Here is a 9,158-nt window from a genome sequence, read left to right as displayed (position 1 = left end):
TGGGGAAATGGAGGAAAAACGGGACCAAATCCCTTGTTTTGTTTTGTTTTTATGTATAGTCCAGTCAGATCTTTTCTGTGGTTCAAATATGATAGTTTATTTCTCCCTCTAGCAAAAGAAAGAAAGAAGAAAGAAAGGGAAGGAAAGAAGGAAGGAAGGAAGGAAGGAAGGAAGGAAGGAAGGAAGGAAGGAAGGAAGGAAGGAAGGAAAGAGGGAGGGAGGGAGGGAAGAAAGAAAGGAAAGAAGGAAGAAAGGAAGGAAAGAAGGAAGGAAGGGGGAGGGAGGGAGGGAGGGAGGAAAGAAGGAAAAAAGGAAGGAGAGAGAGAGAGAGAGAAGAAAAAAAAAAGGAAAGAAAAGAAAGACCAAAGTAAGTGTTCTTGAGTAGCTAAAACTTTGCATCTAAAATGATTCAGAAACCTTGACTCCTCTGTCTTGAGAGTCGCCATCATCAGCAAGAGCCTTCTGAGTCCACCATGCTCATCTGCATCAAGCTAGCCCTGGAAGGAGGGCAAGAAACATGCTTGGAGGTTTGGGGGTGCATGGCTGAAAGTGGCTTACTTTCTTCCACTCACTTTGTCCAGAACTCATGCACATGGCCACACCTAACTGCAAGAGAGGCTGGGAAATGTAGTCCAGCTGTGTGCCCAGGAAGAAGAAGAGATGGGTCTGGTGGACACAGTGTCTTCAATGGGGAAGTGGAGATAGTGCAGATAACTCTGAGGAGTTTAGTTGAAAAGGACAGAAGAAAGATAAGGCATGAGTCAAGGAAAGGTTTATTTGTTTGCTGGTTTGAGTAAGATAGTGACTTGACCATATATCCTGGAAGGAGCTAGTGGAGAGAGAAGAAAGGTTTTGCCGGGAGAGAGAGCCTGGGGATGGCACGAGGAAGGCCAGTGATGGATAAAGGCCCTGCTGGCTGGGCAGTCCCTGCCTTAGATCTTTATTCATCCCTATGTCCTCCATGTCTAACACAGGACACTGAAAAATGAGTAAGAACATACCTTTAAATATGAAAGTGAGGAGCCTGGGCAGCAAGAAGTTAAAGGGCATAGGGGTGGACAGTGCCAGGGAGCCAGGTGCCCTCCCACATACTGTGGTGGTGCCAGTTAATCCCCTGCAGCAGGCAGGAGGCCTGCACAGCTGTCTCTCTCACCCAGCCTTCTGCCCAGAGGTCCTGGCAGCCCAGGGAATTGGTGGGGTGGGGGTGGGGGAATAAGATGGGTAACAGCATGGGTAACTGGTTCAACCCCTGCACCCTTGGAGAGAGCTGAGCCATCCTCTGGGCTTGCCACTCAGCCCCCACCTCCCTGTGGGCCAGTGTCCCCCAGCCAGCTGGCCCCAAAGTCCATCCCTGCTCCTCCCACACAGTGTCTGTTTCTGCTTCTGCACCTTTGCCTCATCTGGAATGCCCTTTGCCTCCGTTTCCCTAGGCAGTCGCTGCCTAACCTTCACACCAGCCTTGATACCCACCTCACCACAAAACCTCAGTCCACAGGGCTCTTCTCTTCAGCCTCTAGCCACCCATGCCCCTAAATTCTGCTCGTCTGGGCATCACTTGCTGGCCTGTGCCTATGCTCTGCTCAGACAAGAGGGTGTAGGCCTGGCTCTCGCATTCATTCGCTCTTCACCCACGTCATTCACAGATGAGGAAGCTAAGGCCCCGAGAGGTTAAGTGGCTGTACAGCTGCAGAACGGAGGAGTCAGGACATGAGCCCCTGCATGTTTAACTCCGGAGCCCACACTCATACTTTCCTTGTCAACCAGGAGAGAGTATGAAGAGGATTAGTGGGGGCTCATTCTCCAAGACCCTCCTGGAAGTCAGAGGGGGCAGTGAAAAGGGGGTTCTGGTTTCTCTTCAGCCAAGATCCAGTTGGAGGACAGTGACAAATTCCAAGGTTCAGTCTTCTGTTGTGAAGAGGAGTGACAGGTTCTGCATCTCAGAGTTGGCATGAGGGTCAAGTGAGATCATGGATGGCAATGGGCTGGACAACTGCAGAGGCTGTGGCCATGTGTGAGGCTGCCCGGTTAAGCCAGGAGATCCCAGCCCAGCTGTGCCCAGGGCAGGAGAAAAGCAGGAGCAAAGACCCAACCCAGTCCTAGCCCACCCTTCTTCCAGGAGCCCTGGGCCTCACTGCTAAGCCTTTGCCTCTGCTGTGTCCCAGCCAACTGTGTATCCTGCTTCTGTTCTACCTGAACCGAATCAACATTTACAGATCGTTGGAGCTGAAGAAGAAGCAGGTTGCAGTGAAGAAGCCTGGATTACCAGGACAGCCTCTGTCTCTGAACAGCTGTATGATTTATCTTCTCCAAAGCTGTTTCCTTACCACTAAAATAGGAATGAGAAGCTGGCAAAGTGATCTTGACACTGTTTATAGATTAAGCTCCTAGCCTGTGGTAGGCATTTAATGAATGGAGCTATTATTACCACTATGGATAGAATCTTAAAGATCATCTTCTTTGAACTCCACATTTTCAGGAGTTCAAACTGATCCTAGAGAGAGAGTGACTCACCCAAGGTCTCCCTGCAAAATGAGCAATGGTGAGGGCAGCACCAGGCTCCAAACTGTGTTCCTTTCATTGTCTCCGCCAGGGAGGAGGAGGCTCAATCCAAGCGGAGCCCCTCCTGCTCTGACCTCACAGCCTCCACTGTCTGTAACACCCGCCCGCCCGCCCTTCCAAGACCTTTGTCTCCTTCTCAGACAGGATGCTCACCAGGTAGGACCCAAGCCTCTTGCTCTTGTGCTAGTTTCCCCAACAGTAACTATCTCAAGGCCGGATCCTCTGCAAGGTGTTCAGACCCCTCCAGGGACTGAATTCCTGGCACTTGGCTAAACTGGGTGACATTAACTCCCAGGATGGAGGGGAGAGAGAAGTAAGAGAAGGAAGGGTTAAAGGCTCGGCAGCTGGGAAGGGCAGACTGCAGATGGCCCAGCCCAGAACTGGGAGGCCTGGGCCATTCCATTCCTTTGCAGATCAGTTACACCCAGCTGTCTCCCTCCCCACCTCAGTGCCCCTCGGATTAGGCGGGAAAGGATCCCCGGCCTGCAGCCTGCACACGGCCCGTGGGGAACAGCGCCTGCAGCCCACGCCTCCACGACAGCTGCTGAGTGTCAGGCAGGAACATAGATCAGCAGGATCCTGGCAGAGGTGCCCCTAACCCAGGCCCTGCCCCCAACATGTGCAGGAGGGGCCCCCTGAGGAGAAAGGGGGTCTTTAAGGAATTTGGGAGGTACAGGGAAGGGACTTCTCCCAAAAATATCTCCTCTGCCCATATGTCACTATGCCTCACATTCCACCATTAGACATCTTAGAAACTTTCGGTCTTCCAAAGACGCCAATTAAAAATACACTCGCTGGTGTAGCTGGCATTCTTATACACTGCTTGATGGGAATGTCTTGGTAAAATTTATGAACTTTTTTTTTTGCAAAGTATATATGAAGTCCCTCAAAAATGTCTATTCCTTTGTCCAATAGTTTCACTGAGGACTTTAACTCAGAGAAGAGTTAACTTAAATAGTTTATAATATGGTGGTGGGTGGGGGTGGGGGGGATGCTGTGAGCTGTAGCTCCATGATCAAAAAGCTAATGTCATGAATATTCTTAAAATACTCAAAAAACTACATGAAATATATGGGAAAATATAACACTAGAATATATCTGTACCTATAATGAAAAGCATGGTACAGTTTCCTCAACAGGCCAGATTCATAAGATTCCTGGAAGCTACCCAGCCAATGGGAGGCTGCGTAGTGTACAGGTTAGACAGGCTGCCTGGTTCTAATCCTGGCTGCTTCACTCACTAGTCCAGTGGTTCTCAAACTTTTTGAAGTTGGGGGCGCATTTAAAATCCTACAAATAATTGTAGATGCACTATATACAAATTTCTGAGAAATATGTTATAATATATAAGTCAAATATTAAAGAAAAAATATAAAGTCCAAGCATGCTTTTATGGTAATTAAATGAAATAAATGCAACAAAATTAAATTTATTCTGACATAAAAAAACATTTTTATGTACATTTTTTGAGTTATGCTTTTTAGAATTCATAAAAAAGAGAGGTTAAAAAATAAAAAAAAAAACGACAAAAAAGTTATCTTTTTATATATATAGATACATTCTTAGTAAGATTTCATAAATTTGGCAGGTCCCGACACAAATATGTTAAGTTTTTTTATTCTTGTGTTTATGAGAAACATGAGCTTGATGTATCCTGGTGATTTCTTCAATGTTTGGGCATATATTTAAAAGGCAAACTCTCATTTGCTCATCAATACATTAAAGAATTCCTCTCTTTTTACTCTTAATTGTGTTGAGTGCAGAAAACCCCCACCATACATATCATCTTAACTTTACACCAAACAAAGGATAGAAGAAACTTGCCTCCAGTCTTTCCAGGGAACATGGGCAGTGGCATAACCGTAAACAATCTAGCACCACAGCTTACCAGCCTTTTGCAACCTAATCAGGCAAGTGAGGTGGGGGGTTGGGCAGACTGTCAGATTACAGCCAATTCCCCACACCTTTGTTCCCCAAAAATCTAAACTCCAAAAACCCTGTTGGTTTCTTGGTCCCCAACAGGCACATATTTCTCTGGAATACCATAGGGCGCACCTGGAAATCTTCTAGAGCACACCAGTGCACCCTGGCACACACTTTGAGAACCACTGCACTAGTGTGTGACCTTGGCAGGTACTGAACATCTCCAAACTTCAGTTTCCTCAACTGTAAAATTGGAACAGTAATCATAATACTTGTGAGAATTATACGAAGATTGGAAGAGACTAGGTGTAAGAAATGTCCTTGGGACCCCATCAGCAAAAGAACCAGTATCATCTCAGGAGTGAATGGTGATGGTACATCTCCCAGCCAACGGCTTATACAACGGCTGATGACCCCATACAGCACCAACCTGATTAAGGCTTTCATTATAATTAGTACCGGTCAATTAAAACTCACTCACTATTTGAAAATAATAACAGACAAACCCAAATGGTGTCTAAGCTGAGATGGCAGTGAAAATTTCCCTCAATGAAATACCATCAATTTAAGAAACAGGAAATACATGAGCAGCATTCTAATTAACATTCCCAGAATGATTCATGAAGATATTTAAGTATTCATAAAATAAGAGAATTATATGTAAAAGCACAAACAAAAACAAACAAAAAAAAGAGTTTTTAGGAGTTGAAAACACACATGACCTCACAACAGAGCACCCGGCAATCCCTATAATTGCAGACCTACCCAACAATTGTAAACAATTAGAAAGTTGAACAAAATACATAAAATATGTGTTTTTAGACATTGGCAGTGCAAAGCTGGGACCTCCAAGAGAAGGGAAACAAATGAAATGAGTCTTACTGGAAAACGTCTACTTTCTATCTGGAAGCACTTTCTGGAACAAGGCACAGAGAGGAAGGAGTCCCGGCAGAGCATGGGGGTCTCACTGAGCTGAAGAGACAGAGATCGAATTCAAGAGGTCTGACACAACTGGAATTTGTGGGCAGAGTACCAGAGTAGAAGGGGCTGTGTAGCGAAAGAGCTCTAGAAATCTGCATAGATGAAGTCTGTTGCTGAATATTGAAAAACACATGTGTAGGGTAGACATCCTGGGCAAAGAACTATTGGGTCATTGTGAACTGAGAATCTCCTGGAATTACACAGGTTCAAATTCTTACCAGCCAAAGTGAAGAGATGTCTTCACTTTGAACATCCAAGGCACTTAATTAATCCCCTAGAAAGGGTCACACCTTAAAAAATAGGACTAAACTAGACCTAGAGTAAATCTTACCCTAAACTTGGCCTAATTAAGCTTTGAAACAAGATCCCAACTGATCATGCTGATACACAAGTAACTGTAAGGTATAACAAAGTCGAAATAGTCTTTAGAAGAAAAAAATTCACTCAACAACATAATAATGTCCAAATTTCAATTAAAAAATTACTAGACATGCAAAGAAGCTGGAAAATATGATTCATAACAAGGAGAAAACTCAGTCAACAGAAAAAGAGAAATTATAAAGATGATGATATTAGCAGTCAAGACCTTTAAAATTCTCCCTGCTTCTATTCAATGTTGTACTGGAAGTTCTCCCCAGAGAAGTAAGGCAAGAAAAAAATAAAAGTATACATGTTGGAAAGGAAAATATAAAACAGTTTCTAGCCTGACCTGTGGTGGCGCAGTGGATAAAGCATTGACCTGGAATGCTGAGGTCGCCGGTTCAAAACCCTGGGCTTGCCTGGTCAAGGCACATAAAGGAGTTGATGCTTCCTGCTCCTCCCCCTGTTCTCTCTCTCTCTCCCTCTCTCTCTCTCTCTCTCTCTCCTCTCTCTCTAATAAAAATGAATAATAAAAAAAAAAAAACCAGTTTCTATTTGCCGATGACATAATTATCTCTGTGAAAAATCCCAAAGTATCAGCAAAGAAGTGATAGAACTAATAAGTGAGTTTATTTAGCAAGGTCATAGGATACAAGGTCAATATATTGCCAACAAAGAATTTGAAATTACAATTTAAAATAAGTTACAGTCTCAGCTAGGGCTATCAACAAAAATACAATAAATAACAGAAATTTATTTTCTCATAGTTTTAGATGTTAGGAAATCCAAGATCAAGGTGCAGGACAATTTGATTCTTAATTCTCCTGCATTGTCTATAATATTTTGTCATGGGCAACCAGTGAAGGTTGATGGAGAAGAGCCTGCAAGTTAGTATGAACCACACTCTTGCTTGCAGCAATTTGTTTTAAAAATTTACCTCATGCCTGACCTGTGGTGGTGCAGTGGGCCAAGTGTTGACCTGGAACGCTGAGGTTGCTGGTTTAAAACCCTGGGCTTTCCCGGTCAAGGCACATATGAGAGTTGATACTTCCTGCTCCTCCCCCTTCTCTCTCTCTCTCTCTCTCTCTCTTCTCTAAAATGAATAAACAAATAAGAAAAATAATTTTTAAAAAAGCCAAAAAAATTTACCTCATGAAATAAGTCAGGCAGAAAAGGACAATGTATAATTTACAAGCTCATATATCCAAAGAATGGACTGGTGATTTTGCCAGGGTTGTAAGGTGGGAATGAGTGAAGGGGGTCAAAAGATGCAAACTTTCAGTTATAAAATAAATAAATCATGGGTATGTCATGTACAGCATAGTAACTAGTGTTAATAATAGTGTTGCATATTTGAAAGTGGTTGAGAGTGTGGATCTTAAAAGTTCTCATCACAAAAAAAGCATTGTAACTGTTTGGTGAAGGATGTTAACTAGATGTGTTGTGGTGATTGTTTTACAGTATGTAAAAATATTGAGTCATTATATTGTACACCTGAAACTAATATAATGTTATGTGTCAGTTATATCTCAATTAAGAATAATAAAATCATTTTCTGTGTAAAAATTTTTTTTATTACCTCTATTCTTTTTATCTCTTTCTATGGCACCTAGATCTCTTCTCAGACTCTGCCACAGGTAAGCAAGTGCTCACATGTCTCTGCCTGAAGGCCCTGTCTTCCTTCAGATTCCAAACTGCTTGGTTCTCCTGAAACCTCCCCTCTCTGGTGACTTATTATTACCTACTGCTATATAATAAATTACCTCCCAGACAAAGCAGCTTAAAGCAATACATAATTGTTATCTCACAGTTTCCTTGCCTCAGGAATATGGAAGTGGCTTAATGGGTGGTTCTGGTTCAGGGTCCCTTATGAGGCTGCAGTCAAGCTGTCAGCCAGCCTATAGACATCTCAGGACTTGAATGGGGCTGAAGAATTTTATCAAAGCCCATACCTATTGTCAGCAGGCCCCAGTTCATGTTTGGTTGTTGGCCAGAGATGTCAGTTCCTTGCTAGATGAGCCTTTCCATAGGGCTGCTCACAACATGGCAGCTAGCTCTCTCCAGAGAAAGTGATGAGATGATAAGAGAGACAGAGAGAGAGAGAGAGAAAGATGAAAAAGCAGGAGGTGAAGGAGGAGGAAAACCAAGACAGAAAAGCATATTCTTTTATAACCTCATCTTGGACGTGATTATATATATCTCATCACTTTTGCTATATTCTATGTCTTACACAGACTGACCCTGGTACAATATGGGGCAGGGGCAATTACACACGGGTGTAAACACCAGGAAGCGGGGATCACTGGGGGCCATTGTGGAAGCTGGCTACCAGATGGGTTCAAGAAATACTAGGGCTTTGTAGTTTATACAGGATTTTTTGGTTGTTAGTGTGGGAACAATGAGCAGTGCTCTGTCCAGCGTCCTGTCAGAAGCCTTGAGTTTACCTGTATTTAAACAGACATCTTACGCTTTTCACCTCTTTGTCTTATTGCACTTTACGCTCTTTCTGGCACTGTTTTTCAGTTCACCGATTCTGTCTTCAGTGTTCCCTTCAGGTCTTCAATTATCTACCCCCCTTAATTAGGGTTTTATTTCCAAGAAAACATGACAGTTTTTTAAAAAAAATCTATTTGAATGTATTATATAAGATTATTTATGCATGCTCTTGAAACAAACCGTTCCCAAATCACAATGACTTATCACAATCAAGGTTTTATTTCTCATTTGTCCAACAATCTGAGCAGTCTGGTGCATGTTGGGTAACTCTCCTCAGAGTTTCTCTTCCAAGTGGTGAAACAAAGATCCAGGCTCCTGTCACCTTATGATGCCACCATCTTCATGTCTGGCTGCCAGGTCACTATGAAAGGAGAAGAGAAAGCATGAAAAACCACACATGAAGTTTTTCTCGGCCAGCCCTAGAAGTTGGCAAAACTTCTTTTTGCCAACTTCTCAGTGACCAGAACCCACTTACATGACTCCAACTGGACTGCCATAGAGGCTGGAGATGTATTATAGTTTTCTGGTGAGGACAGAAAGGGCATTGGTGAGCGTGTTTCACTCAGCCTCTGCCGTGTATTATTTTATGGATATGATACCCTCTCAAATTTCCCTGAATGTAGTAATCCAAATCACACATTCTTTTCTATTGCCATCATGAACTATGTTTTTCTGGAGCTGTCATTGCTCAGTGTAATGACTCTGTTTCAAGCTGTTGTATCAATCCAATCTAAATTGTTTTACACCCTCCAGAATATTCTTAGGATTTGTAGGTGATTGCTATCCCTTTTTCTGGCTGTCCAGGGCTACTGTGGTTTTGTTCTTAGTTTTTACATTTC

General features: G+C 43.2%; 1 long non-coding RNA gene across 1 annotated transcript; it reads right to left on the bottom strand.

The window, feature by feature from the left end:
• Nucleotides 1–8,515: 8,515 nt before the first annotated feature.
• Nucleotides 8,516–8,832, bottom strand: LOC136388753 (uncharacterized). The gene is made up of 2 exons (XR_010748215.1): nt 8,795–8,832; nt 8,516–8,680 (listed from the first exon to the last, which is right to left on the bottom strand). It is a non-coding gene; the product is annotated as an uncharacterized lncRNA (long non-coding RNA).
• Nucleotides 8,833–9,158: the final 326 nt, after the last annotated feature.

This window comes from Saccopteryx leptura, chromosome 1, assembly GCF_036850995.1.
Source record: "Saccopteryx leptura isolate mSacLep1 chromosome 1, mSacLep1_pri_phased_curated, whole genome shotgun sequence".
Classification (NCBI taxonomy): Eukaryota; Metazoa; Chordata; class Mammalia; order Chiroptera; family Emballonuridae; genus Saccopteryx; species Saccopteryx leptura.
Note: the sequence above shows the minus strand (reverse complement) of the source record. Positions and strands in the feature narration are given on the sequence as shown.